The 27712-nt window shown below is 40.4% G+C and overlaps 1 protein-coding gene across 1 annotated transcript in view; it reads right to left on the reverse strand.

Annotated features, from left to right (window-relative positions):
• PHACTR1 (phosphatase and actin regulator 1) overlaps positions 1-27712 on the reverse strand; it is a 308817-nt gene that overhangs the window by 176686 nt on the left and 104419 nt on the right. The window lies entirely within an intron of this gene.

The raw sequence follows: 27712 nt of genomic DNA on the forward strand, positions 1-27712 counted from the left end.
AAAAAAAAAAAAAATTTCATAAAAAACTATGCATCAAAGTGGAAAATGGGAAAAAAAAAATCTAGTGTCAAGTAGAAGATACATGTGAAACAGAGACAGGTATACTTTATTGTAGTTTTGCTAGGCAAAACTAGGTTATTTTTGATTTTGTTTTTTATACTTATTATTACACAACATTTATTTTTAATGCTGTATCTCTGTGAACCAAGCCCATTGAATTATTTTTCCTTTCCTCGGTATAACAATTTTTTTTTTTAAATCCAAAACCTTGTCTATTTCAAACTTCCTAGAAATAATGTGAAAGTAATGCCTAGCAGAATTTTAATGACACAGAGAGATTTACTGCAGATTAAATCTGATTAAGTACCACTAAGTAATGAGGAATTTCAGGGGAACTATAAGATAGTGAGGGAGTTTCTGAATTCAGTCTTTTGTCTAGAATACTTTAAGTAATTTACTAATATAGTTCATATTATGTAGTGTTTACATAGGCAACTTAAATGCTTGTTTAAAAAAGAAAAAAATAAGTCCATAATGTAAATATTCCTAGCATAAAAAATACCATATTTCAGAGAAAACTCACAAAACAAAAACGCCTTGGAAACAAGAGTAATACTTAAACAGCTCCTTTCATTTCCCAAAACATTCAGCAGAAAAAGTACCAACTAATGCTTTCAACACTCTTTTGAAATTGAGAGATTAGTAATTCTCCTTTTACAGATATGCCTACTGAGGTAGGAAAGTAAAATTATTTGGGCTAAAGCCGTAGGGAAAGCTAAAACTGAAAGAAGTATTGACAGATAACGTTTCCAGATCTACACCTTAAATCATTCTTAATGAACAACCCACCATTGAAGCCCTGTTACAGGTCTGGTGACTTGCCTGTGTTTGGGTGGTGTTCCCTTCTCGCTGGGTCTCTGTGCAGCCCCTACCACACTGCAGCCCCATTCCCACCTGGCTGTTAGGTGGCACTTTAATACAACTAATTCAGCAAAGACCTTCATGCAGTGGGTAACATAAATCGAATACAAATGAAACCTTCCACAGCCTTGCGCCATGCCCAGTTTCATCTATCCACTCAGAGACACGATATTGTACAGAAGGCATTCAGATGCCGTGCCGCATCAGATCACGTGAAGCGTAAATTCTGTATAGCGCACACACGCGTTACACAGGCAGCCTTATTTTCAGAATAGTTACTTTCATTACCACATATTCCACTATTTCTTAAAAACGCAAGCTTGGTCCAAATCCTACCCAATGAGGAGGGCAATAGCCCTCTCTGTATTGAGGGCCACATGATTTTGGGAGAAGAGAAATAACTATGCGTCTGTTTGAGGAATAAGTACATGGTTCAACTATAAATGCGCATGACATCCTTTTTAATACACAGATAGTTATACCGGGCAAATGTACACACAGTATAGCTTGGCTTGACGATGTATGAGCTTCCCTCATCCAATCTATCTGGATGCTGTAGCCAGAGCCATAAAAAAAGCAGGAGAATTAAAATTGCTGGTCCTCAGTATCCTTTGAGAGAGAGGAATCAAATGTGAGCAATAGCTCTGTCAACTGCTGCAAGAAGGTAGGCTGCAGACTCATAAAGGCTGAGCAAGTGGCATTTGGAAAGAACAGGAGGAAGAAGCGAACATGATGAGACTTGGCTTCAAGGTCAAATCTAAAAGCAACAGTAGAAAAGCAATTCAAGCCACAGGGAGAATTCATTATTATGTGGTTATCTCCATACCTTGGCTAGGAATTCTGGCCAGCACCTGGGAGCCAAATTTAAGCCTTTGTAGATCTACTAACTTGCACGGTGTCTTTAATGAATAAATTTGTTAAAAAGCTCTGGGCTGCTTACCTAAAGCTATTGGTAATGAGAGGAAGTTCAAGAAAATCCACATTAACATAGCAGTGAATCTAAATATAGGACAGACTAATTTTTTCTTGTCCCATTGAAGGTCTGGAACTGCCTATGTAAAAACCTGGGTTAAATTCTCTCACCTTAGCTTGCAAGTGGTTCCACTGAATTTTGGGCTGTCAAGGTAGTGAGTGAGTGAGCAAGAGAGAATGGCAAAGCAGGATCACCATGACAAAGCTATTATCTGCCTTTGACATGGAGGTGGATGCAGGGGTCATCTGAAGCATCTCAAATGCCAGTACTTGTGGCTTTTACACACAGCCATATCTCACGCATCCTTTCAAGATCTGTCTATTTTTAGAACTTGCTGCATGTTAAACAAGGGAGGTTTCGAACAGGGTCAAGGGTAAAACGAAGCAGCTGAAGAAAGCTGCTCACACTTTTGGATAGTGGCAACGCAGCATAGGTGAAAAGAGTGTACTCCAGAAGGCAAAGTTCTGGGAACAGGTCAGAATGGGAAATGAAATGGCCAATAAAGAGTCGGGAAAATATGTGGGGCTCGCCTGAAGTCAAAAAGGGCAACTTCTATAGCAGGTAAGATGAGGGAGAAAAGATGCACAAAATACACGTCTGTGAAGCACAGAGCCTTGTGTGTTAGAGAAAGAGCTCATTCTGGAGGGCTCAGGAAGCTGCAGAGACAAATCTCCAAATCCAGGTTTTAAGTTCTGTGCTCAGTATGACACTCAGGCAAATCCTTAATATTCCATGCTTGTGTACATCTCATGCCCTTGAGAGAATTAAGTGTTTACGAATTGTGGCCTGAGTGACCTGAGAAAGAGCAGTGAGGGTCAGTGTTTCACTGCTGGATTCAGGTGGGTGCAGCTGCAAAATGCCTTAGAAATGATTATTCTCGTTTTTCAAGGTCTGAAAGAGGCTAAAGGAACAATCTATTCTGACCCTCCATTTAAGAAGATGAAGTGTCAGAAGACGCGCAGAAGATGCCTCACTCAAACCACTCTGAACTTCTAAAAACAAACAAAATACCCAGGGACATCCAGATTGTTGGCTTGAAATATTTGTGCAAATATTTTTTTTTATTCCTTCTAGAGGAGTCTGGGTCTGATCCCAGGTGTGAATTTGTATGCAGAAGAGGAAGGGATGGAGATGGGTTTTGAAATAAGCCTGCAGGCTTCTCTACCATCCTGCTCAGCTGCCTTCAGTTACTTCAAGCAAAATCTACCTCCTAGTATGCTTCTTGCTACTTTCACTTTATGCCTCTCTTAAACTGTAGGAATTGTACCTAAGAAAACACAATAAAATGCTCATAAGTAATCTCCGTTAAATTCAGTGTAACACCAAGCAGACACTTTTCATCATAACAGCCAAAGGGCCATCTGAAAGACTCATTTATGAAATGAATAATCACACTGCTACTTACAATAATTTACCATATGAGTAAAGAAGAAAAAGTAGGAAATTATTGAGACTTCTTTAAATTACTTTAAGGACATCAGAACTAATAATAATTCAAATAAACTCTGTTCATCTATGTGTCATGGGTTGTGAAAAGGATGGAAAAAATGTGCAAAAAAGAGAGTAAAGCTTGAGACAACAGGTGGAAGAGGCTGAACTAGCAATTTCCAGTACTGAGGAGAAAACAAAAATTTTGATCTTTTAGAACCAAGATCCAAACTGAATTCCTACTATGGCATTTTAAATACATTCCTGCTTTCTAAATTTTCAAAAAAGCCTTTATTCTTATATTTAACGTTTGAGAGAGCACAGACTGCAGTACTTGCCCAGAGTTAATAAAAAAACACCCAAAACATTTGCACACTTCAAGAGTAATGTTCAAAAGAATGCACACAATTTTTCCCCCGATAACTACAAAACCCTGACACAATACCAAGGGCTCACTTAAGACTAACGCAATGTAGCTGATGCAATCCATGCTGTAGGTATCAACTTTAGAAAGAGACGTCTTCCTCCCTTGTATTCGTGGACTGCCTTGAGGACACCGAGGAGGACTGTTTCTGGGGATTCCACAGATCTATTGGGAGAAGAGGTTCCTCTTTTGTTCTGCTCTAACGTGTTCTCCTTTGGTCTGCAGCCCTTTGAGATGTGCCGCCACACTCTCAAGTTGCGCGCACCCTTGTTCAGGTGTTGAAAAGCTAACCAGTTTTCCTTATCTGTGACGTACAATCAGACAGAGCACAATCCACAGCCTACTGCTGTGACTCTTTTGAAATACGCTGTCAAAAAGCATTTACTGGTCCTGCATGAGTGGGCCTGTGCTCACGACATCAAGGATCACCCTCAGGATTAGCACAACACTTGGGAAAATGTAAAAGCTGACTAACTTGACCAATAGTCAGACTTTACCAATTTATCTGTAAAGCTACCCTTGCGATGCGATGAAGCCATCTTGTCTTCTATATCCTAGCAATTAGCAGCCTTCTTGCTTCTCTAATCTCACATTTAAAGAAATAATATTTCCGCTCAAAAAACCCACTAAAGTGTACTCATATTAATACAACAAAGGTTTTTGTTGTATTAAATTTATTCAAAGAAATCAAACAAAAAATACAAACCTAAATTGAACTCACACAAAAAAAGCCACTTGGCAAAATTCAGCTGCAGAGTTGATGTCTAATATGCCACTAATCAATGACAACACATATGAACAATTCACAAATTGTCAATGAAAAAGGTCACACCTCCACAGGAGGTGCAAGAAGATGCTGCAGGAACCTCCCTACAGGGATCTTCATAGGATTTGATCCTATGCTGGAGGGGGTTTTCACACAAAACGGAACTGTGTACCAGTAGCTTCTGCAGGACAGATCAAAGCTCCTCGTGCACCAGCCCTCCCAGGTTAAATCCCAGTCTGTGGCCAAAGAAAGAAGCCACAATTATTAAGGGCAAGAGGGAAGTCAAAGCACACCAACCACCCAGACAAAGCAAACAAAACCAGAATCTGAGCTGTGCAGAATTCCTGTTTTTAAAAACCGTAATATCTCTGACCATGACAATAAGGACTTCGGCCTTTGAGGTCTTCTCTTAGAGAAGGATCTTGCCTGGAAACCTCAACACACATTCAGACACAACAGGAAAATGGACTCTCAAATCCTTTAGAGAAGCCCCTCAGGAACACTTGAAAATCAAAGAAGAGGAGTGGGTTATTTGTGCTTTTAGCAAAACACAAATCAGTTTATGCCTCCTGCTCCCAACCTCCATCCCCTTCTATACATTCACTGCAGGGGACCTGGAGCTCTGTATTTGATGAGGTTCCTTCTGCAGCCCTGTCAACCCAAAGAGTCACCTCCCCTCACAGCAAACATCAGCCATATGAATTCCTATACTCATCTTATTGCCAGAAGATCACTTTGTTACTAATAAAACAGGTTTGGGTTTTGTTTTGTTTTTTTAACAGCAGAAGTGATGCATATTCCAAGGTGGTTTCCAAAACCGTGAAACAGAAAAATTATCATACCACAGTTATCTAGGGGAAGAAAAACATAGAAAGAAAACAATCCCCAAACCCTCTATCTTTTCATTCAGAGAGAAATCGAATTAAGAGACTACAAAGAAAACCACATCAAAAAGATTTCAGGTTCTACACTATGCCTCAAAGAGGCATAGGGTAGATTGTCCAGTTAAGAAAGAAAGGAGGTTAAAGTACCTCCATAGCAGGGGATGGAGAGCTCACCGCAGCAGAAACCTGCTTTCTTTTATCTTGAAATCTCTGCAGCACTGCAAGCTGTAGCCTTGGTCTCAGCAAGCCTTTGTGATCCTTTGGTCAGGACTTCAGACAGGATCAGTAGGACATAACGCTTTATAGCCATGCTCCACAGGGCCTTTATTTCAGGAAAGCCTCCTTCCACAGCTAGCGTGAAACATCTGGGCCTCACCCTGGAGACTTCAGGTTCTTTGGAAGTTTGCATTATTCTGTGGCAGACAGCAAATCCCAGACCTTCCCAGTCCTGAGCATCTTTCACACTGAATTTTTCCCCCAGCCAACACTTATCAGAATTGCATCTGAGTGAAGAATATTGGAGTATCATCTCTTCCTCTTTCTAACGTGCAAATATATTACTGAGCAGAGCCCCAGGGGAGCGGGAGGGAAAAAGCTAATTTCAACTTGTGAAAGTTTCTTATGTATGCTTTTGTTGTGCCATGGAAGGAAAAAAACCTCAGCATTTCATTCTCCCAAACCCCAGTTCTCCACAAAAAAAGAAATACTTAAAATGTTCTGCATTAGTGAATGCAGGCAACTCAGAAGAAAAAAAGAAAGGATCATGGGCCAGAATTTTGCTGCATGTATCTGTATCTCCTTTTCTAGAGACAGGTTCATAGGCAAGTGAGACCCTTTTTCCTCGGTCAGGCAGGCTAGGAGGTTCACGCCTCTCCTTTGAGCTCTTCATCCCCGTCCTAAGCTGAGAGGATAACCTGTTACCTGAGCAGGTGATTCCAGCAGAGGAGGTGCCAGCCTGGGAGCTGGGGAACCGGCACTGCCAGTGCTCCACACGCTCAGCTCCTTTGAAAGGCAGATCTCAGGATGCCGAGAAACCAGGCAAAGGAACCAGAGAGATTTCCAGCAAAAATTCGCTTGCTTTCTTGTCTGTTTCAAATTCTTTCCAAAGAGCACTGTAATTCTGATGAATCGGCATTTGCAGGTAGAAAAAAAAAATTGCTGTAGAGCTTCTCGCTGTTCTATCATGAAGTCAAGAAGCTGGTAAGCTTTCACGTTGTATCTCTTTTAACAAAGGTCAGTAAAACATTTCGCCCACAGGCATACCATGATGTACTAGACATTTCACATATACAGAAAAACCAATGTGGCCTAGGAGTTTAGGGGGGAAAAATTACTCATCCTATTTTATGTACTAGACAGAGAATCGTCCAATACAATTTTAGAAGCACCTACAAGTGACCCAGTACTGCTTTGCCATATATAAGACTCCTGCGGTTTTCAGATCTGATACCTTAAGTCCTTCCAGGGGTAGAAGCAATCACTATAAATTTTACAGCAGTATTGTGAATCCTGAGACTTAGATCAGAAGGACTGTGAGACAGTAAACCTGAAATCTGTCACTGGCTAGAAAACCTCCACCTAGTTCTGAGGGCATGGAGAAGCACATTTTTAGCTCTATTATAAATAAGCTGAATAACTTTGTGGAAGTCACTTTATCTTTCCCTCAGCAAGCACTTTCCTTCATCTCCTTGGCCATCTTGTCTATTTAGATTGTAAACTTTTAAAGGCAAGGATTGTGCTTACACTGGGGCTACCTAAAGAGGCTCCACTTTCCCAGAACTCGTATTAATATGTTTTATCATAATATTACAACTGCAATTAATAAAGACTGAAGACTGTTAACCATACATCATTCCAAAATACTTAGGCATGGTGATGCCATCTGTCAGGTAAAGAAGAAAATAGTTGTCTGTTGTTTTCTCTTAGAGACAGTGCAGACTCTCTGAAAATAATTTGCTATTTAGAATTATGTTATAAATATGAAAAAAAAAATCCTTTTCAAAACCATAAGATTTCATGCTTCAAAATTTTGTGGCAGTCCTTGTTTAACAAGGAGAGACTTCCCTGAAAAACTCTTCCTGAAATCCACTACACAACCTATTGTGAAAAAGCGCCAGATTAAGTGATTTTTAAGATTAACTCCACGCACGTTAAAAGTAGTATGCATTTTGCTCATGCAGGTTCAGAGGAGAATGTCAAAACCGACTTCAAATGTCCAGTACATTTTCTTGAACCTGTGAACAGTACAACAGTGGCACTAAGAGGTGCGATACAACCAGATCATTTCGATAAGTGGTTATTTCCAGGGCTTCAGAGCTGCCGCAAGGGATGCCACATTGGGAGGGCTGAAGAACAGGTAGACACCTAACGAAGGAAGCTATGAGGTCTACAGGAGGTCTGGGCTACTTGTCCGCACACTGGCAGTCTAATCTTTGGCACAGAACCTGCTCTGGATCCTCTTAGCCTCTGGCGAGGTGTGTGGTGGGGAGCCTCTAGCAGAGTCCCTCTGTCCCAAAAAGAATCAGTCTTTGCCCCAGTTGCTTTACAGCACCAGCACAGCTCAAACCTGCTGAACACAGCAAAGAATATGACTCAAACTGGCTTCCTGGGTTGCCAGCACACTGCTTCCAAATGAAAGGTCAAGAAAGCAGCAATTTATATATTTTCCTTTGCATCTAATAAAAAATCACAACATTGTGAGAGCCTTTTTCCTTCTTTTTTCCCCCCTTTAAATTGATCAAAGCTAACTTAGTATAACTGTAGGAGATTAAGATGTCATTATTTTGCTTTGATAATGGCTCAGTGAATGAAGTTACAAAAATGTAAACCAAACATTTTAGTTGTCTGATTCAACAACTTGTTCAGCAAAATGAAATTAATTGTTATGGTGTGGTTCTCCCTGCTTGCCCTCGCTTTTTTTATGCACTGTCCTATCACGTATGCCTGTTGGAGCTTCTCATCATAGGGATAAACGGAATGAACTCTGACTGCTTTGCAGATGAACCATATCCCAATTAAAATTTTATCTCAGAAATGTCTAATGGCTCTTCCTTCTTGTAAGATGAGTTTAAGTCTAAGGTTTGACTTTGGGAATAATCATCTAGTTTTAGAGCATGGTGATATCAATTAAAGAGATTTGCTTCACGCTGAATCTAGAGCTCCAAAGTCTCATAAACTACTAACGATAAAAAGATCTGAAACAGCCTTCCTAGAAGTAGAATGAATGAAGCAGTTTAAAAATGCATAGTGCTTGATTAAATATGATGGTTTAAAACTAATTAAACCACTCATCACACTCCCCAGGGCCCATATCCTGTAAAGAATTCAATTGGACTGCTCGGGTAAGTAAAAGAACTCACTTGCTTATGTCTGTGCCTGCTTTGCTTTTTATAAAATTCATGTTCTGCTAGATGCACCCACACTTGTATATTCATTTTAAAAGGATATGGTAGTGATAGATGTTTTTTAATAAAAGAAACTGAATTATTTCTACCATTTCTCTCTTGAATTATTTCCATGGTGAATTTCTTTCTTTCTTGCAAATCCAGTTTAGTGCTCATAAAATATATGTTCCCGGTGGGTATACTAACCATCTGCCAGCATGTAAGCATGGCCTAGAACAAATATGTTAATCTGTGTTCCCAAATTTCATAATTGATCAAGTATTACAAAAGCAACACTTATCTACTCATTTCAAACAAATCTTTCACTTCTGAGTTTCTTCAAAGTGAAATGCACTGGAGTTCAGCATGAGTAGGAATGTAATACAACATACTGTAGCTGCTCCAGTCACCTGAACATAAGATAACCGTCAAAGATGCTAATAAAGGCAGAAAATGAAGTACGTTACCTAACATGCATTTGTTGCACCCTACTGTGTATAAAGTTTATGAATTGTTAAAAGACTTCAGCTTTTTTTACCTCTTTAATCTTGAACTTGTGATCAGATCTACACTTGTGTTAAACCTGGGTACAAATCTTCTTTCTCTCTATGGCGTGGTCAATAAACATGAAACAACTTACACAGAACAGGCATTTTCTGGTGTCCTATGCTAGTCATTAGAACTGTTTACAATGAGTGATTTTATGCCTTCAAATGACCACAAGACCCAGCAGAAAGCGACTGAATTTCTGCAAGCGACTTTGCTCTTTAGTCACCAGGTTTCACCGAGCAGTAGCAGCACAGCCGTGTTCACCGCAATGCCTGTGGCACGGAAACGACACTTGTGCAGAATTTGACTTACCTGTGTGGTCCGTTTACGCTCCGTATGACAAAGTTAAACACTTGTCTGTGCATATATCTACCAGACGAATAATTGTCTACGTGAAGCTATAAGCTAGCACCCTCTTATCTAAACATAATCAGGATCTCTGTCCTTTGCTGTTCTTCTGCTTTCTAAGAATCTCAGTGTTATTTATTTACCTCCTACTAGCATAAAAATTCTGTATGTAATTATTACGTTTCCTCCTCACTGTATCACTGTTACAAATCTTAGCATTAGTCACAGAGCAAAATATGCTATTATTTAACAGATGTTGCCCCCTAGCAGATATCAGGGAACTACCAGCTCTGCCTGTCAGGAAATAGCTTTTTGCCTTATAAAAATCGGGCAAGTTCACAGTGAGTTTAAGCTATCACTTACCGAGACTAATAATAAGAAACATTACCCTGTGAATAATTTCTCCAAAGATCTTAATGCATATGCTCAAGAAAAGGGAGATGCTAATAAGGGTCACTAACATTTAAGGCAAGGACCGTAGATGAACCCCTCTCCTATGAGGACAGGCTGAGAGAGTTGGGGTTGTTCAGCCTGGAGAAGAGAAGGCTCCAGGGAAACCTTATTGCAGCCTTTCAGCCCTTAAAAGGGGCCTATAAGAAAGACTTTTTAGCAGGGCCTGTTGCAATAGTGCAAAGGGTAATGGTTTTAAACTAAAGGAGAAGAGATTCAGGCTAGATATGAGGAAGAAATGTTTTACAATGAGGGTGGTGAAACACTGGCCCAGGTTGCCCAGAGAGGTGGTAGATGCCCCATCCCTGGAGACATTCCAGGCCAGGCTGGACGGGGCTCTGAGCAACCTGATCCAGTTGAAGATGTCCCTGCTCATGGCAGGGGGTTGGACTAGATGAGCTTTGAAGGTCCCTTCCAGCCCAAACTATTATATAATTCTATGATGTGACTGTTGCTTACAGGAATCCACGGTTCTGGTTAAACAGGAGTTACAGGCATGGAGAAGGTTTGGGTGTGTGAGGACTTGGGCAGCTCCAGGGGCTGGGTGTAGCTGAGCTGCAGCACTCCTGTCAGTCTCCCAGGAGACTCATGAAACCAGGTGAGCACATCAGGACCGGTTTTTATTAAGGAGGGAAAAAAAAAAAAGCGCCAAACGAAAAGTATAGAAAACAAACCCTTAGGCCTTGGAACTGTACAGGTAGCCCTGACATCTCAAACTCCAGAGTGCAAACAGAAAGCACTGCAAATTTTATTTAAAAATACCTCAGGAAGTTTCAGTCTCATTTGTGGGACATCCCATGATTTTAAGCTCTTGGTTTTGGCACTTCTACTGGAATCATCAGGACACTCTGACAACGGCCAGCTGCAAACCTGAGACTCTCACTGGAGGCAATGTGGCAGAAAACAGGAGGGGAAAAACAGGGGTAAAAAAGAAAGATGGTGAACCTCTTAACATTTTTGAATACTAACTAGAAGAGGAAGAGAGCAGAAAAGAATTTTTCTTTGCAGCATTTCCAGAACTTGTATTGAGGAATGTTTAATAATTTTATTAGTTCATACGTAACATTTTCTTCTTGAAAATGACTTTGGAAAGATGTCGTATCTGAAAGGAATATAATGCCTTGAATTTGCGTCTTCATCTTCAGTTTTGTTTCCAGCCCTCCACTTCGTTTACCACTTAACAGCTGCTACTTGGTTTTCATTATTGTCAACTTTTAATTCTTAGTTAAGATTTATCCCGTAACAGCATTAGTGAGCCCCAAATCTCCCATGACTATTTAGTTTTCCAGTATGCTGCATTTATTGGAAAAGACATGAAAACAACATGAATGAGAAGAGTGTGCAGATTGTCACAGCCCTGTTTGCTGGGCTGCAGCTTGGGGTTCATGCTGCTTCTTGCCACCAGATGTCAGTGCTACATAAACTATACGGCACATCAGCACATCATAACACTTCCAAACCACACTCAGCTGGGCAATAACCTGTATCTAGTCTTGAAATCTCACCATCAACACAAAAAATAGCCATGAATCATGCTGCAAGCAAATCTCCTGTCGTCTCTTGTGGAGATGGTGCTATCCTTGCTCATGTTTTATGTTTTTTTGCAACGTTCTGCTCACTTTGCTCCTTTGAATTTTCAGTTCAACGTTGGTATAAAATGATATTAACCCAGGGAAATTTACTTATCTTTTTAACGCTAATTGCTTTTATGTATTTTAGGTAAGAGAAATAAAACATAAGCAAAATAAAGCTGATGAAAGCTTATAGAAGACAGTTCCCTTTTGGAAGGAGTAAAGAAGAAATTCCATGAAGTGCTTTGTTTCCAGCCACTACCCCTCATAGTGGGAATTAAAAAAAGCCAACCTTTCTTCAAACAGTTTTGTAAACTGGTCCCATATACCTGTCTCCTGTGATCAGAGACATTTGTGGGATCCCCAAAATAACCAGCTGACTTGACTGAATATGAGGGGGAGAGGCACCAGGGCACCCCAAGCACTGCCCTTTGGTGGGGAAGCACTCTGAATAGAACTGGCAGCCACAAAACTATCTGTGGCTACTATAAAGAGTATATTTTTGTGATATACATTTCTGACATGTGGAAGGAATGGCTTTTTTCCTCTGCACCAAGCTTTTCAGCAGTTTCTTCCAAATAAAGTGTTTGCTTCCATGGATAAGCTCTTTTCTATGCACCATGAAGACTGAGACACTATATACGTTTACTTTATTGGTTATAGGCCTCTCAATTTTTAGCAATAAAATGTACTGTAAGATTAATAACGGTATAAATAAAGCCTGTATTCACAATGGATACAGTACATAAATTACTGGGATAAATTACTGTGCTAATTTGTCAACACACTAGATGAACCCAAAATCATTCTGGATGTGAACATATCTAAACTTTGAAAATTTGACTATCCCTGATTGTAAGCAAGGCAAGCTACTGTTGAAGTCATGAAGTGGGTTTTTTGTTTATTTTTAAATTACTACAAAATTTTGAAGCTTTTCTTAACTGATAATCATCTCTCTACTAATTATTCCAACTCCACAATAGACAGAGTACTTTAGAGTCTGATATTCCAAAATTGCTTTCATGTTCAATTACTTATAATTATACAAACAAGTCTAAAATTGATGATCTGTGCATATAATTATAGATTCTGCAACTCAGCATAAGCAAATAAAGGAAACTACCCTTATTATGACAACACAGTTTCTAATACTCTGGCAGTGCAAATTTAATTGCAGTAGAGGGTGATGGTACTATTATGTAATTAGTAACAAAACTGTTATTTCAGGATAATTAAACGATAATGTGGGCACTGAAGTTCACTTTCAGAGCAATCTTTTTGTGAGTTATGGTGAAAAAACCCTACCAAATTCAAAAGCCGAGGATGTTAAGTTGAACAGTGTTTCTTCCTTAAGGATGGTTTAAAATATCGTGACAAAATGATGTGCGGAACAGTAGTAATAAAGTGACTACTGGTGGCATCTGCACTACATAATATTCAGAAACCCATTTCAGATTCTTTCTTCTTATTTTGTCCATTTTACCAAACTGACAGACAAAGGCCAGGTTTGCACTAACCAAGATCCAAAGAATGAAGCAAATACTCATCTTTAGCAGAAATACAGCTGCCTCTTAATAAGGGAAACAATTACCTCAAATTTGTGAAAAGATATGACTAAAGGGACTTAAAACAATGACAAGTAAAAGAACAGAACAGGTACATGCAGATGGTACTAGAGGGATAAATTCACAGACCACTATGAGGAGATAAATCCCTGTTCAATACAACCCCTCACAGGCATCTTCACGCTGATTGTTTCTTTATAGCCTAGAAAATAAATTCTGTTAAACTGAGTTACTGGGCTATAACTTGCAATCTTCCAGGAAAGAAAACAGTCATTATAGAAAGGTTTAACAATTATGACTTGATTGATGAGACTGGGTCTGAGTAATTCAGTGAGTTGTCCACAATTTTAGTATCCTTTTATAAGGCATCCTTTCACATTTAAGTTTTAACTTGTAGATCTTCAAGTCAATAAAAAAGCTGCCATTGACTTCAATGGTGCAAGATCAGAGCCCATGGACAAGATAAACTGACCTGATTAAATCTTATTTTCTGGATCATTAAAGCATCAGGAAACGAATTTATCCTTTCTTTTCCTACATTATCAAGCCTTCTGATGAGAAAAAAATTGTTTTCTAAACTTGAGTCATAAATTACTATGTCATGTTACCATACAGAGAGGCACACTCTTCTCCAAACAGAAGGGTAGCAGGAATTAGATTCCCATTAACGCTAGCTCATCTGCTAATGGAAAAAAAATACACCTCTTTGTAAGTTTTCATGGCTGCCATGTAGGCAATTCTTTAAAATGAACGCTCTCTAGTCACAAGACATTTAATTTTTAACCTTTTTTTCCCTGCGCTATTGAAAAGCTATTTCCTAACGTATACATCAGTCACGACATATTGAAGGACAGGGCTAGATGTTCTCACATGAATGAAAGTGAGCTGCCCTCTGCCTTCAGAAGCCCTCAGAGGCCTCACTGGCTTCTAAGGGAGTGGCGAGAGGTGCTGGAGGAAAACAAGCACGGGACAGTGGCGACCCAAGGAGAGATGCTACAATAGAGATGTCATTTAACAGCTAAACTAATACACAGGCTTTTTGTTGCCAAAAAGCACCCATCTCCCTCCTCCTCCTCCTGCCTGCGGGCAGCTTACTTGTGCTGCTTCCCATGCGTGGCTCATTAATCTGGAAAAAAATTAGTGCTACAATAACAGAAATGAATAGCTTACAGAGAGCCAAGGCATCACTAAGGAGGAAGGCACGGCCTCATGTCTGAGAGCTGGCAATAAGGAAGAGTAAGAATGCTGCTAGGGTGGGAAAGCGTCATCAGGTTTGCTCTGCTGCACCATGAAACCTCCCTCTGCTGTGTGATGGTCTGCCCCACTTTATCTGCAAAAAAATAAGAGCTTTGCTACAGGACACTGTGTGACGCTGGGACGAGCTTTTGGCTAAAAAGAAATCCACATAGCCACCGCTAAAAAAAAGAAGGAAAAACCCCAAACCAAGCATTATCATTATACCATAATACCAGCTGCCTGGTAAAAAGGCCTGAAATATTTGAGTTTAAGTACCGCCCAAGACAGCAAGCAATCCATCTCGCAGGCAATGCCTACTCTGACCACGAGATGGAGATGAAGTTTAAAAATTAAACTAAACACTGACAAGAATGGATTTGTACCAATGTGCAGCCATTGCTAATGCCATCTAATTGTCAAGTGAGGGTTATTATCAGCATGGGGATTTCTTAGCTCCGTGCTCTCTGCTCGGCAGCCTGGGATGCAATCGGTACAAAGTAAATATTGTACTGACATGTCGCAGTGGGATTTCATTCGGAGTGGAATAAAAGACTACAGCGCTGTGTCATGAGCAGCCTTTGATCCTTGCCGTGGATTCTGGACCAATACAGCACAACAAGCTCTGATCAGTTATGTTTCTTCCTTCCTGGCTCTGGCGGATGATTATTCTTGAAATAATTAATTGGTAGACAAGAAATGCAATGATCTCCTTATTCCTGAATGTTTTAAGTCCGTGCACTGGAAATGTCAAATTAGTTCAGGAGTAATTAGTCAACAAGTTGCATTGCACAGAACTGGAGTTGAACACAATGAAGATCATTACTGTGCACGGCCCTGCAGAGCTGTGGATGCTGATGCACCTTTAACAAACAGAAAGGGCAGGGCGAATAGGTTTCCCCTTTTGTGTCAGATGAAAGCTTAACGCTTCATGTCAGAGCAAGAGCAGCCCACAGCGCTGTGGGTAGTTCTTTCACAAACAATGCAAGATTTTCTTCTTAGATGGAGACCTAAGGACTCTACAATCTAAATAGCGAGTTTCCCTCACACATAGAAAAGAAGCATTACTGCACATAAGGCAAAGGCAGGGAAACTGAGGTATAGAAAGGCTTAGACCTAGGTCCTCTAATGCATTGGGGTAATTTCCTGAGGACATACAGGCTGTGCCTATAAACCACAAAACATGCGAGTGCTTCTTTTGTGTCAGGTTTGCACCTGCACGTATCCTGATTCCATGGTGGGATGAGATGTCCCTCGGCTCCCTGTATTTTTACGAGGGGGAAATCCAGGCATGCATGCTCTGATAATATTGAGCCACATGCTGCATGGAAGAACCAGAAGTCTGGAACACACTGTGCATGACGGGGGCCTACTGCACATAGTGCCAGCAGCTAAGATAAAGACCTAAGTAGTGAAGATTTCAAGGCCTTTCCTAGGCATCGACCTATTCTTCGAGTGCTTGCTGATTACACATACGGATGTAGTATCCTGAATCTGAAAAAAAACCCCTATTTGTTACCATAGTATCCTTTTATATTCAGGATTATGCATTATATGCAGTGAAGAGTGAATGTACACAGGATAAAAATCGTACCAGATAACAAGGGCATAAATGGGGAGAAAGATGAGAAGTATCAAACCGCCTTAAGTTGTTTACTGGATGTTTAGACAGAATAACAATCCAGTTGCAAGTTTTTACAGATTGAGGACCATATACCAAACCCTTGTGCACCTGACAAGTAAGTCCAAAATACTTTTCAGCGGTATCATTCTAGGTATACACCATTTATGCGTTAACATGTTTACCTTCCTACTAACCACCACACAGATGTACAAGAATTTAAACAGTGGAGTGGAAATGTGGACTTAGTAATGCAGAATGGTCTGAAGCCAAGTGGATGATTCCTGTAGCCTAGGAAATTTCATCAGGACAAGGAACATCCTTTTCTAGTGTAGAGATGCAGGAAACACAATGGAAACTCCCCCTACACAATATATAAATGGTGTCTTTCACTGGTACATGTTTACAATCACCTTTTAAGTCCAAAATTATTCTGGTTCACCATGTGTAAATATAGAGAGCCAGACAGAAGGCAGAGTAGGGACCCATAAGAAACCTGCTGCTCATGCTATAAAATCTCTATACATGATAACCTGATTACATTTATCAAAACTCAGACAAAAATTGCAATATGCTTTGAAAACTGGGCAGAGAATTGTTTTCCTCATTGTAGGTGAAACTGAGCCACACAACAAAGTTGCTTTTAGATGCACATAGTTTTTCCTCTTGAGACAGCTGAGTTTCAATTCTAAATATTTCTCTAAGCTGGCAGGTGACGCTAGCAGAAAGTTGGTAAATCATTTCCTCACAGAATTTCATTCCTGGTATAACTGTAAATAAACATAAAGAGCAAATAGCTAGCGAGTCATAAAGGAGAACAATACTTTCTCATATTAAATACCTGCTCTGCATCTTTTCCCCAATAAACATGGGCTGGGATGGCTACCAGTGCAAGAAACACAGCACATCCAGAATGCTCTGAAATAATTTTAGTTCCTGAGGGCAGAGATGGGGTGTCATTTTACAGCACCACTGCTCAGTATTCAAGTCCTGAGCAGTTCTAGAGAAGAAACAGTGCTCCCAAAATTGGAAACCAGATAGCAAGCTCTCAGGTAGCTTAGACGCACATACACGACTATATCTCCGAGAGCTAAGGGTGCTCATTTTTTCCTGTGAGAGATGACAACAGCTCCCTGGTTATATTTCCATTACAGATGGGTCTTGGCTCAGTTTTGAAATCAGTTTTGAGCTTAGATCAACTGGCCCAGGCACCTTCCTCCCTCAGCACCCTCTGCTGCCGCCTCACCCCCAGCCAGGGCTGCTGCCCCTCCTGCAAGCCTTTGGCAAGTACTGCCCTGCTGATGGACACATGCAGAGCTACGCTCGACCTGTCTGCAAGCTTATTTGTCTTCTGGCCTTCCTTATGAGAAGATGTACACCATAGCACTGCCACCAGCTGAAGTTTTTGCTAAAGGAGTCTGCTGGCTGCTGCATGAAACCACCTACAATAGTAATGCATTCTCCCTTTTTCATAAAGAAAAATGAATTTGAAAGCTCACGCGGCTGCATCATCCTGTTAAAATCGTGTTTACTGTGACAATGCAGGCTCTCATTTGCTATTTAAAGCAAAATACATGTTTTTGCATGTAGGTGCAGATAATAACACAGACCAAGACACATCAATCAGACTTCACAATAACCGCCTTACTTGACATGCCTCAATCAGCCATCACTCACCAGAGAGGGGAAAAAAAAAAAAAAAAAGTACGTCTTTCCTCCCGCCCAAATCTCCTACCCAATTAATTTATTTCTGTCACTTAAAAATATAACTGTGCCTTGACAGAAGGCTTTAGGTTTGAAGGTGTCTCAGGTAAGAAAGTGCAAAACTCTAAAATGCTCCATGTTGAGTAAACGCCTGAAAGTCTGAGCCTACTCTCTGAATCACCTGAAAGAAGGACCACAGGCTATTTTTTTTCTTTTTTTAAACGAAACTGCAATTAAAAGGTGATTCTTAAAAGATTCAGTTCAAATCTTGGCTAAAACTTTGAGTTGAGGCTTCTATAATACATTTTCCCATTCCCATTCCCCATTCCCATCCCAAGAGTGAACTAAGAGCTGATCATCGTTATAGCTGTTCTACTTGTAACTTACAATCTTTAATCTCTTGAGCCCTTCAAAAGATGTTTGATGTACTGCATTTTAGAGCCAGGTGCAAAGACAGACAAAAGGTGAGGGGCGGGGGAGAGGGGCAGAGGAAAGAAAAGGGAAGCAGAAGATAAATTCAACCTTTTCTAACCAAAAGCATGAGTCTGAAAACCATTACTACAAAACCATGCTGGATTTGCTCTACAAGTGTTATGAAGGATCAAAATCATCAGAAGTATGTTTGCACTCAGCTTATTCCCCTGCCAGGGCACAGTTTATGTTTATCATGGAAGTTGTGTTTCTCTATCAGCAATGAGGTCAGCCTGCACTCATGCAACAGGCAGTGGAGATCTTGTTACGGACGAAAGCGGCGGGCAATCAAGCCGTTATTGAACTGGAAGACTAAGCTAAAAAGCACATCAGCAACAGCCATCATTCAGGCAAGCCAGGCATGTGTCCAATTTATAAAATTCCGTTAGCAGCATCGAGACTTTTGTTTTGTTTGTTTTGTTGCAATGACTTGTCCTGTGAAATTAGTATTTTTACAATCGTAGCAGGGAATTGAATTGAAGATATGTAATACACAGTGGCCCAGGTCTCTTGCCAAACAGATCAGTACGAAAAAGTATATCTGCAAAATTAACATGAGATCTGATCTGGTGGGCAAGGAGCCTGAGCTAGAAAGTTCCCATTTAGCTATAAATATCTTCAAATTTCAAGAATTTCCAGATCTGGTTTCTCACTTTGATTCTTAGAAATACAGCTTTAATTTCACAGGACAGATCATTGCAACAAAACAAACAAAACTTCATGGAAAAATACTTAATGCAAAGTTAATCTGATCAAGATGTACTGTGTACTTCTAAATATGCAAATCAAAGTCCAATGTAGTCTAAGTTAATGCTCCTTTTATTTATTGTAATACTCCCAGAAATATTTATTGTAACTCAATAACAGGATGAACAGTGTGTCTTGATGTGACCTCTCAGTGACTGCATATGAGTACTAATGAAATGCATATAAACCAAATCTTGATTATTTGACTTGACTTGCGCTTTCCATTTCTTCCAATATATAACAAATATAGAATGCTTATTAGATACAGATGTCACGGCTCATTATATTTAAGCTTAGTGCCCTGGGTTTATTTGTTGATCGGTTGCCTACCCTGAAGCTGCAATTTCAGTCCTGGTGTGACACCTTGTGTCAGGAAGGGCTGATATTTTTCTTTTGGATACCTGAAGCTAGAGATAGAATTTGTATAGGGAGGATTCAAATCTGAATCTATTAATTTTGACAGACTTTTTAACCTGTTTTACCTGGTTTTATTTCCCAGAAAAAAACCCCACTGGGAATTGCTGTACACTGCATTCAAAATAAAAATAAAGCTGTCCTCAAAGCCACTATTAAATATTAAGAAGTTAAGTAGGATTTAGGCACCAACAATAGACAAGCTTGACCACCTGAAATTCCCGTTTCATTTCATTTGGTTAAGAACACATTCTGATAGATGTTGTTGTTATTTATTCACTTCTCCCATGAAAGAGGTCACATCCTGTGAAATCACCAGAATTATGGCGGAACAAAATTGCATGAGGGAAAAACCCAAAACCCCAAAATTTCATCTATTTTAAGAACCAAATGCTTTTATACAGACTAATGAAGAGCAGAGAACTTAATCATGCACAAAGGTTTGCATTACCTACTGTCCATATATTTGTGAACTTCCACTATCAAGCCATATAAACATGTGCGTTCTGAAGCAAGTGTTCCTGGAATGCATGCTTTTTCCCAAAAATATTTGTATTTCCTCCCTTCTTTGTTTGGCCTAATCATGCTTGCTGGTGGTAATCTGCAGGTCAAGATTTAAAAAAAAAAAATAATTAAAAAAAAATCACTTTTTATTAATAAGACTGACATCTAGTCCCTCATGCTACTGATGTTTCTGAAAAAGACTTCATGTGAATGTTTTGTGAGCAAGATAAGTGGCTCTCTAGCATTGCATGCTACTGCATAGTTATAAAAAAAAAAAAAAAGGACTTGGATTCTTGCACTGCAATTGCAGAAGTAAATGACTGGACCCTATAGACCAGGCGAGGCTGATGAGCACAACAAACGCAGTGAAGACTGCAGAGTTCTGCAGTCATGGGTGGTGTCACTATTCATAGAATCATTTTGGTTGGAAGAGACCCTTAAGATCATCGAGTCCAACCATAACTCTAGCACTAAACCATGTCTCTAAGAGCCTCACCTATCCACCTTTTAAACACCTCCAGGGATGGTGACTCCACCACTTCCCTGGGCAGTCTGTTGACTGCTTCACAAAATTAAGGAAGACCCTGAATGGGGGGATTTGTGAGTAATCACTGTTTTCCTTGCTTCTTGCCAGCAGTAGAGAGAACTCATTTACTCTAACCTTTGTAAAATGAGGTGTCACACAGAGAAGACTAATTTATAAAACCAAGTTTCCAATGCAAAAAAATAGCAAGAATCCATAAAATGCAGGTCCTTTCATCACAAAGAGATACATGGACTAACTCTGACAAAGGCATCTAGTTAAAATGAAAACAGCACAGAATTATGGCCTAAGCAAATACATTTATTAGCAATTGAGGGATTTGAAAGAGATTTTCATAGATAGGAAAAAAGCATAGGGGAATTCTCATATAAAGCTTTTAAAATCCAACACACACACATCTGAAAGGCCTTGCTAGTGAGGGATGAACAGATTAATCAGTTATCCTCCTTGTCTGGATAGGAGGGATGGCATGAACAAGCACCATTACAACTTCAATGAATGCAGGCAGAAGTGAGCAGCACACAGTCTCTCTGACACCGGTGCATCAAGGATACGGAGGGACCACCAAAATGGGCCTCAGGGTGGTGACGGGGACTTGTGAACCTGCAGGCAGGGAGCTGGTGTGAATGGAGGAGTTCAAATGAAGATAAACAAAACCAACTTATCTCAGAAGAGCTTCCCAACTACTCTAAGAAAATCTTTCCCTCAGGCCCAGAAGGTTTCAGTGAGTAATAAGAAGGGGAAAGGACGAGGAAAGGACGAGGAAAGGACGAGGAAAGGACGAGGAAAGGACGAGGAAAGGACGAGGAAAGGACGAGGAAAGGACGAGGAAAGGACGAGGAAAGGACGAGGAAAGGACGAGGAAAGGACGAGGAAAGGACGAGGAAAGGGCTGTGTTGTAAAAACAGGAAAATGAAGGATTATTTGCCTCTGCAGAGAATAAATAAGGAGCTCAACCCACACCACACAGGGATTAGCTATGCTGCACAATACAATAGGACTACAAAAGCATTGGAGATCTTTCATTGTTCTTTTATTGGGGACAAAAAAATGTATTAATTTTTAGCTCTTAGAGGTACAACAGTATGTTGTTGCCCAGAGATACTCTGTTATGAACACTGCAGAGGCACATTCTAACACTGTCTGTGCACACAAGTGTTCACAGTACAGCTGTAAAGCTGAGATTAAACATGCAGATACAGAAGGCAATTGAGGATAACATGCCCAAAATAAATAGTATACATTTCATGCCAAGAAGGGACCCTGTTCCCCCGATGAGGACATGTATACACACACATCCCCAAAACCACCTGATAATCAGCAAGAATTCTGTGAGTTCCAAGAAAAAGGTAAGTTTGAGAGAGGAGGACAGCACTAGTCATTTTGCAAAGCTTTGTGGAAAGCCCCCCCGGCGCGTAACAGAGAGAGGAGGAGAAGGTGCAGAGGTGTTTGATAGGAGATAGGACAGATTAGAGAGGTTCCATCTGAATATGAGGAAAAACTTCTTTACTTTGAGGGTGCCAGAGCACTGGAACAGGCTGCCCAGGGAGGTTGTGGAGTCTCCTTCTCTGGAGACATTTAAAACCCACCTGGACACATTCCTGTGTGACCTGCTCTGGGTGAACCTGCTTTAGCAGGTGGATTGGACTAGATGATCTTCAGAGGTCCCTTCCAAACCCAACTATTCTGTGATTCTGTCCATAAACCCAAAAAGCTCATACCTGTACCCAGGATGTCCTAGCCCTCCCCTGAAGTCGATGACCCTGCTGGCAAGGAAGAAAATGAAACAGGCTTTCAATTCCATGTATGGGAGTTAAAAACAGCAGCCTTTCACACTTTAAGATACAATGCTTTTTGCCTTTTTTTTTAAACACACTTCTAGCTCTCACGAACACTGATTCTGCCATACAGGCTTCCTAAGAAAACAAACAAGATCCAATCATTAAATTTTTCAACTTTGTGATCACATTTTTTTGCACACACAAACACCTTGGTAATCTTGTTAGACATAAACCTGAGAAAGACCATGGTTTTAAAGACATTATTTTAACAGGAAGGTTCATGCTATCATCTTGCAAGGTGATCATGCTCTGAACTATAGGAGCATGGACAATGCGCAGTTATGGGTTTCAAATTTGATTTTAACAATGCCTTTTTATCCTTGTCCACAATCCTGAACTCCCTGTTTACTTTCTACTAGTATTTCAATTCTGGATTGCAGATCGTCCTTGTTTATAAACAGAAATATACACTTATCTAAATCACTCAGAATGCCAGAGTCTCTCCTACCCCTCTTTTAATGAGGATCAAATACCCCAAACCACCATCACAACAGCCATTTTTAATCACATTTTGGCAGCAGTTTCAGGAGGGAAGTTAAAACTCAGAACAAGCAGGAAGAATAAACCTTTAACTGCAGGAAGCCCTGCCTGTGAGCACCTCAGAAAATGGGCAAAGTCTGTATTGCTGTTTCTCAGGGAAGCTTTTGATTTCCAGGGCTGGGACACCATCAGCTTTTCCATATGCTATGTTCACCCCAAAATGGTTAATGCTTTTGATAAAAACCTTTTCCTTTGTTAATTCAGTAGGAAGTTTCACAGCCTTCATTACATTTTGAAGGTGTTGTACAGGCTATATGTGGTTTTTATTTAGAAAAAACTGCATCTATTTTGCTTGCCAAGGCTCAGTGCAAGCACACTACACCACCTATTTTTATTTAATCAGATATCCTTAAATTTGCACTGTATTTGGTAGTAACCTACAGAACAGAATAATTTAAGGCCCCACGAATGATGAAGAGTGGGTGTAATAAGAAAGATGAAGTGAGCCCTGAGACGTTACAGGTATCTCACAAATCAGACTTCCAACTGAAAAATAGGAGTGAGTAGGAGGAAAAACCAGAAACACTGCCAGGTTTTTTTGGAGCTAGGAGACCACAGCAGTCTCAGAATTACTGAAAATTATGTTTTCTGTGAAAATACTACGTTCTAAGCTGTTTATGTAAGTGCAGGCTGCTCATTCATATTTTCTGTTGGTCAGTGCAAGACTGGACAGCCAAATATACGTTGATTTTATTCTGTAGCAACTGGACACCTAGATTTACAGAAGTGCCTGAGAGTGCCAAGCAAACATGCTGAGGGTAAGCAGGAAGTTCTTGCTGTGACAGTCAGTGTGATGGATACTTGCACGAAGTGGAAGGTCACAGCAGCTTCTCTGTTAGGAGGCTACGGCAAGGTGATGTTTCTTCCTGTTGCTCAAAGACTGATCATGAGAAGAATAAAATCTCTGATTACACACCCTGAAGTGCTCTGTGCACATCATTACAACCCATCAGCATTGGCCACAGCTCAGCACTGGATTAGATGGAGAGGAAGGGACTGCTGGGGATGAAGGAAGGTATTTAGGATGTGGATCTGGGGATCCATCACTGAGCAATAAGTTATACTGGTTCTGCTCTAGTTATGCTCTAGTTCCTTGTGGCAGCACTAAAGTGACAACAGTACTAACAATGTCTTAAGCCCTGAGGTCATGCCCTATGCTGATGGTCTTAAATATGCCCTTCTTATTAACTGCTAGAAAGTCCTGGTAACTTTTTAACTCTTTATCTTGTTATATTACTGAACTTCAACAAAGCTGCTAAGCCTGCATTGCCTGAGGGTTAACGTATTAACCAAAAATAGAAAATCTCCACCCCTCAGCAGTTTCTTAAGAGGAATTTGAAAGGCTTCATAACACAAAGAAAACAGATCTATAGAAAGATCATTGTGATTCTTTAACAGATAAGGCTTGGTTATTTGATGTAACCATTCAGAAATTGGCAGTTTGGAAAAGACAGGTGTGTACACATGATTATCAGCCGTGGTACGGACAACAGTGGGGACAGGAAATCTTGAAATATTTAGCTCTTTAGGTCAGATGAGCATCAAGCGGTGTATTTCAGCCCATCCACACTTAGTGCAAGCGCGTTATGCAAGAACGAAGGAGGAGTGTGCACACAGCGATGAGAGGGAAAAGCATGGATGTGGGTGTGTGCATGCAAGAAAGATTTGCTGGTTCTTTCTAGTTTTACTTGGGTGTGAAGTAACACACAAACAGGGTTTTTTTCTCTCTCATGATGTGTTCAGGCATTTGCAGTCTAGCTCAGAAACTTCAAAGAAAAGGGAGGAAATCAAGTACTTGGAGAACTTTGCCAAACAGCGGTTGAGAACTGAGACTTCCCATCATGTCGCCAGCTGCAGCACAGAGGCCTTACAGAATGAAAAGATGGCAAGTGAAATGTCACTAATGCAACATCTGCTGCAGCTCACAACAGCCCAAGGAGTCATGGTAAAACATGCATCACCCACACACAAGTACCACATGTGCTATATGCACCATGTCCTTCACAAGCAAACCCTAAATTTAAATGTGTCCAAAACATGAGTACATGTTACCAGGAGAGGCGCTTCTCTGCTACAACTTCCAGCAAGAGCAACAGTTAAAATGCAAAACTGTAAGGAAACAACACAGGTTTCTTGAATGAGAGCATAAATTAATTTTGAGAGTGCCCTTCTGACAGATTGTCAAATGGTTCTGCTACACTCATACTTTCTTGAGTTTTTCAGTGGCCTGCAATAGCCTATATTCTGCAATAGCACTACAGACCTGCAGTTGATACTTCCATTTCAATGGCCTCATTAATATTGGTTGTGGAAATGGAAGAATAAGCACGTCACCCAGCAGCCACAGCACTCAGGCAACTAACCTTTAAGCATGTTATGTGACAGTTTCAGTAAAACAAGAACTCTGGTGCATCTCATTTTCAGGTGCTAAAAGCTTCTGGTGCAGGGCAGATGGAAAAGAGACACCTAAGTCAGGGCTGTGATTTCTGCCTGGCAGCATGGCACACATAAGCTGCAGTAGCAAGTCTGGACTCCTGTTACAGATTTTTCCTAAAGAGCTTGACTGAGCAGGAACTCCATCTGCAAAGACCCGCATCCACACTGAGATCTGTTACAGCATCACAACGCTAATTTATATTCTGCGCATACAAACTTAACACAATTCTTCTCCATCCCTTTAATTATATGCTGTGACAGTCCCTCTTATCTTATCATCATCATTTTGTTTTAAAAAGTCTTGAATGTGCTAGTCAAAATTATAAATACTTAGTATCCAGCTTTCTAACAACAGTGATCGTTCAGGTATAATAGTCAATGTGCTCCTTCCCTCTCATTTGTGTTTTCACTTTCAATGCACAAGACTGTTAATTATTGACATCCTTCGTGTGGGCAAGAGGACCGGGCTATCTCTTTAGTAGTTGCCAATGATTCTTTGACTGACGCAAGGGCAAGAAAATACCACCAAAATGACTAGGAGTACAGACACTGGCAGCCCCAGTGCAACAGCTGATGACCTCACATACAAGCAAAGGGCTGAATTCATTTCTCTTGAGCCCAGAAGAACAGCAGGGATGGATCTGGCCCACGGAGTCGCTCTGAGCATCATCCCTGCCCATCTCCCACACTGGGTAACACATGGGTCAGCCTTTTGGGTAAAAGCAACACCGTGATCGTGGGGCAAGATCCCAAGGTAGCCAAGACCAGCCGCTCTGCTTGGGAAACAGCGTTTAACATGTGAGATGGAAGGGGCAGCATAGGGACTGTGAAGGAAAACAGCCTAACTCAAATCTTAAAGCCATGGCCATACTCTGTGGCATCATGCTGCTTGTGATCCCAAGGCTGGAGCAGAACAAGAATGGGAAAAAGCTAAAGGAGAAGGACAGATTTAGAGAAGGGAGAGGTTTGTATTTCAGGCAGTTCTGTGCAATACCATAGCCAAGTTTATTCAGGCCACTAGGATTCATGTTACTCTCTTTATTAATCAGATTCTTTTTCAGAGTCTTCCCGAAATGTGGTTCGTTGCTCAGGCAGCAAGCCTGACAACTCTGAGATGCTCCTACAAAGTACTTCAAAGCAGGTGTCTACAGATTTCAGAAGCGAGTGGTTATGGCTTTCTTCACTTTTACCTGCCAGTCATTCTTGTCTACTGTTAACAGTCAGACTATTAATAATAATATCTAGCTCTCATATTATTTTTAATACCTAGCTCTCATGCCATACCAGGCTTCTCTAATATGCTCAAAAAGAAGCATCAGCTTGTTTTGAAAATGGGCAGCTTCTCTACACAATGCCTAGGGATCTAATTACAAAGACCAGCAATGGGAAAAGACTGAAACAAAATCAGATATTTCATCCATTATATCATGTAGCAGCAGCCTTTGTCCTTAAAACCTTTTCATCAGGATATAAAACATTGCATGATCTTATAATCACAGTTCTTGAGAAAACAATTGCAAAACCTTTGATATTCATTTGCAGTCTGATTCAATAGGTTAGTGAAGTCGCTTTCCATTGTTTCCCTTGTCCATGCACCCTCCAGCTAAATGCCCTCATTACACAGGATGACCTAGAGCTGATGAAATGTAGATCCCAGTTCACTCCACACTTGCAATCAAAGCTCAGATCCCCAGTTGAGGCTAACACGCACAACACAGCCTAAATAGGAAGAAAAGCAAGTATTCAAAGAGAAATTCTTAGTTAAACACAGCGCAGGTGTACCCCAGGGATAAAAACTCATGGTCAGATATTACATTTTTTTTGCCTTGGAAAGTAAATGCATTGCTACAATTTTATTTAAGAAAACATAAGATACCTGTTTGGTTTTAATTTTATACATGCCTATTGGTAACATAGCTTGCAGTCTCTTTCCGGTTGAAATTTTTTGAGCAATGCGTTATTATATTGATAGAGAAGAAGAGAAGGCTTGTGGGCCTGAAAGCTTTCCTGTTTCTTCCAAATATTTATGTTCATCTAATAAAAATGTTTTCTCTCCGTTAAAATCTTATCTTGCTTATAGTCAAAGACAACTCGAGTGTTGATTTTATGCTTTCTACTGACTGTAGCAAATTCATATTTGCACTGTTCTGTTTAGAGGAATGGGCATACTCCTAAGAAACCAGGAGTTTGGGCTGTTTGCTGTGTATGAAGGAGTGCTGCATAATGCAAAAAAAAAAAAAATCCAGAAACTTGATGTAAGTTCACAGCTCCACTGAAATAAACTGTTACATCTAAGACTTAACTGCCCAAGGGTTAGCTGACATCTATCAATGGCAGAAAACCATCATTGAAATGTTACGGTACAAAAAAAAAAAATTAAATCCAGTGCCTGTGT

This window comes from Caloenas nicobarica, chromosome 2, assembly GCF_036013445.1.
Source record: "Caloenas nicobarica isolate bCalNic1 chromosome 2, bCalNic1.hap1, whole genome shotgun sequence".
Taxonomy (NCBI): Eukaryota; Metazoa; Chordata; class Aves; order Columbiformes; family Columbidae; genus Caloenas; species Caloenas nicobarica.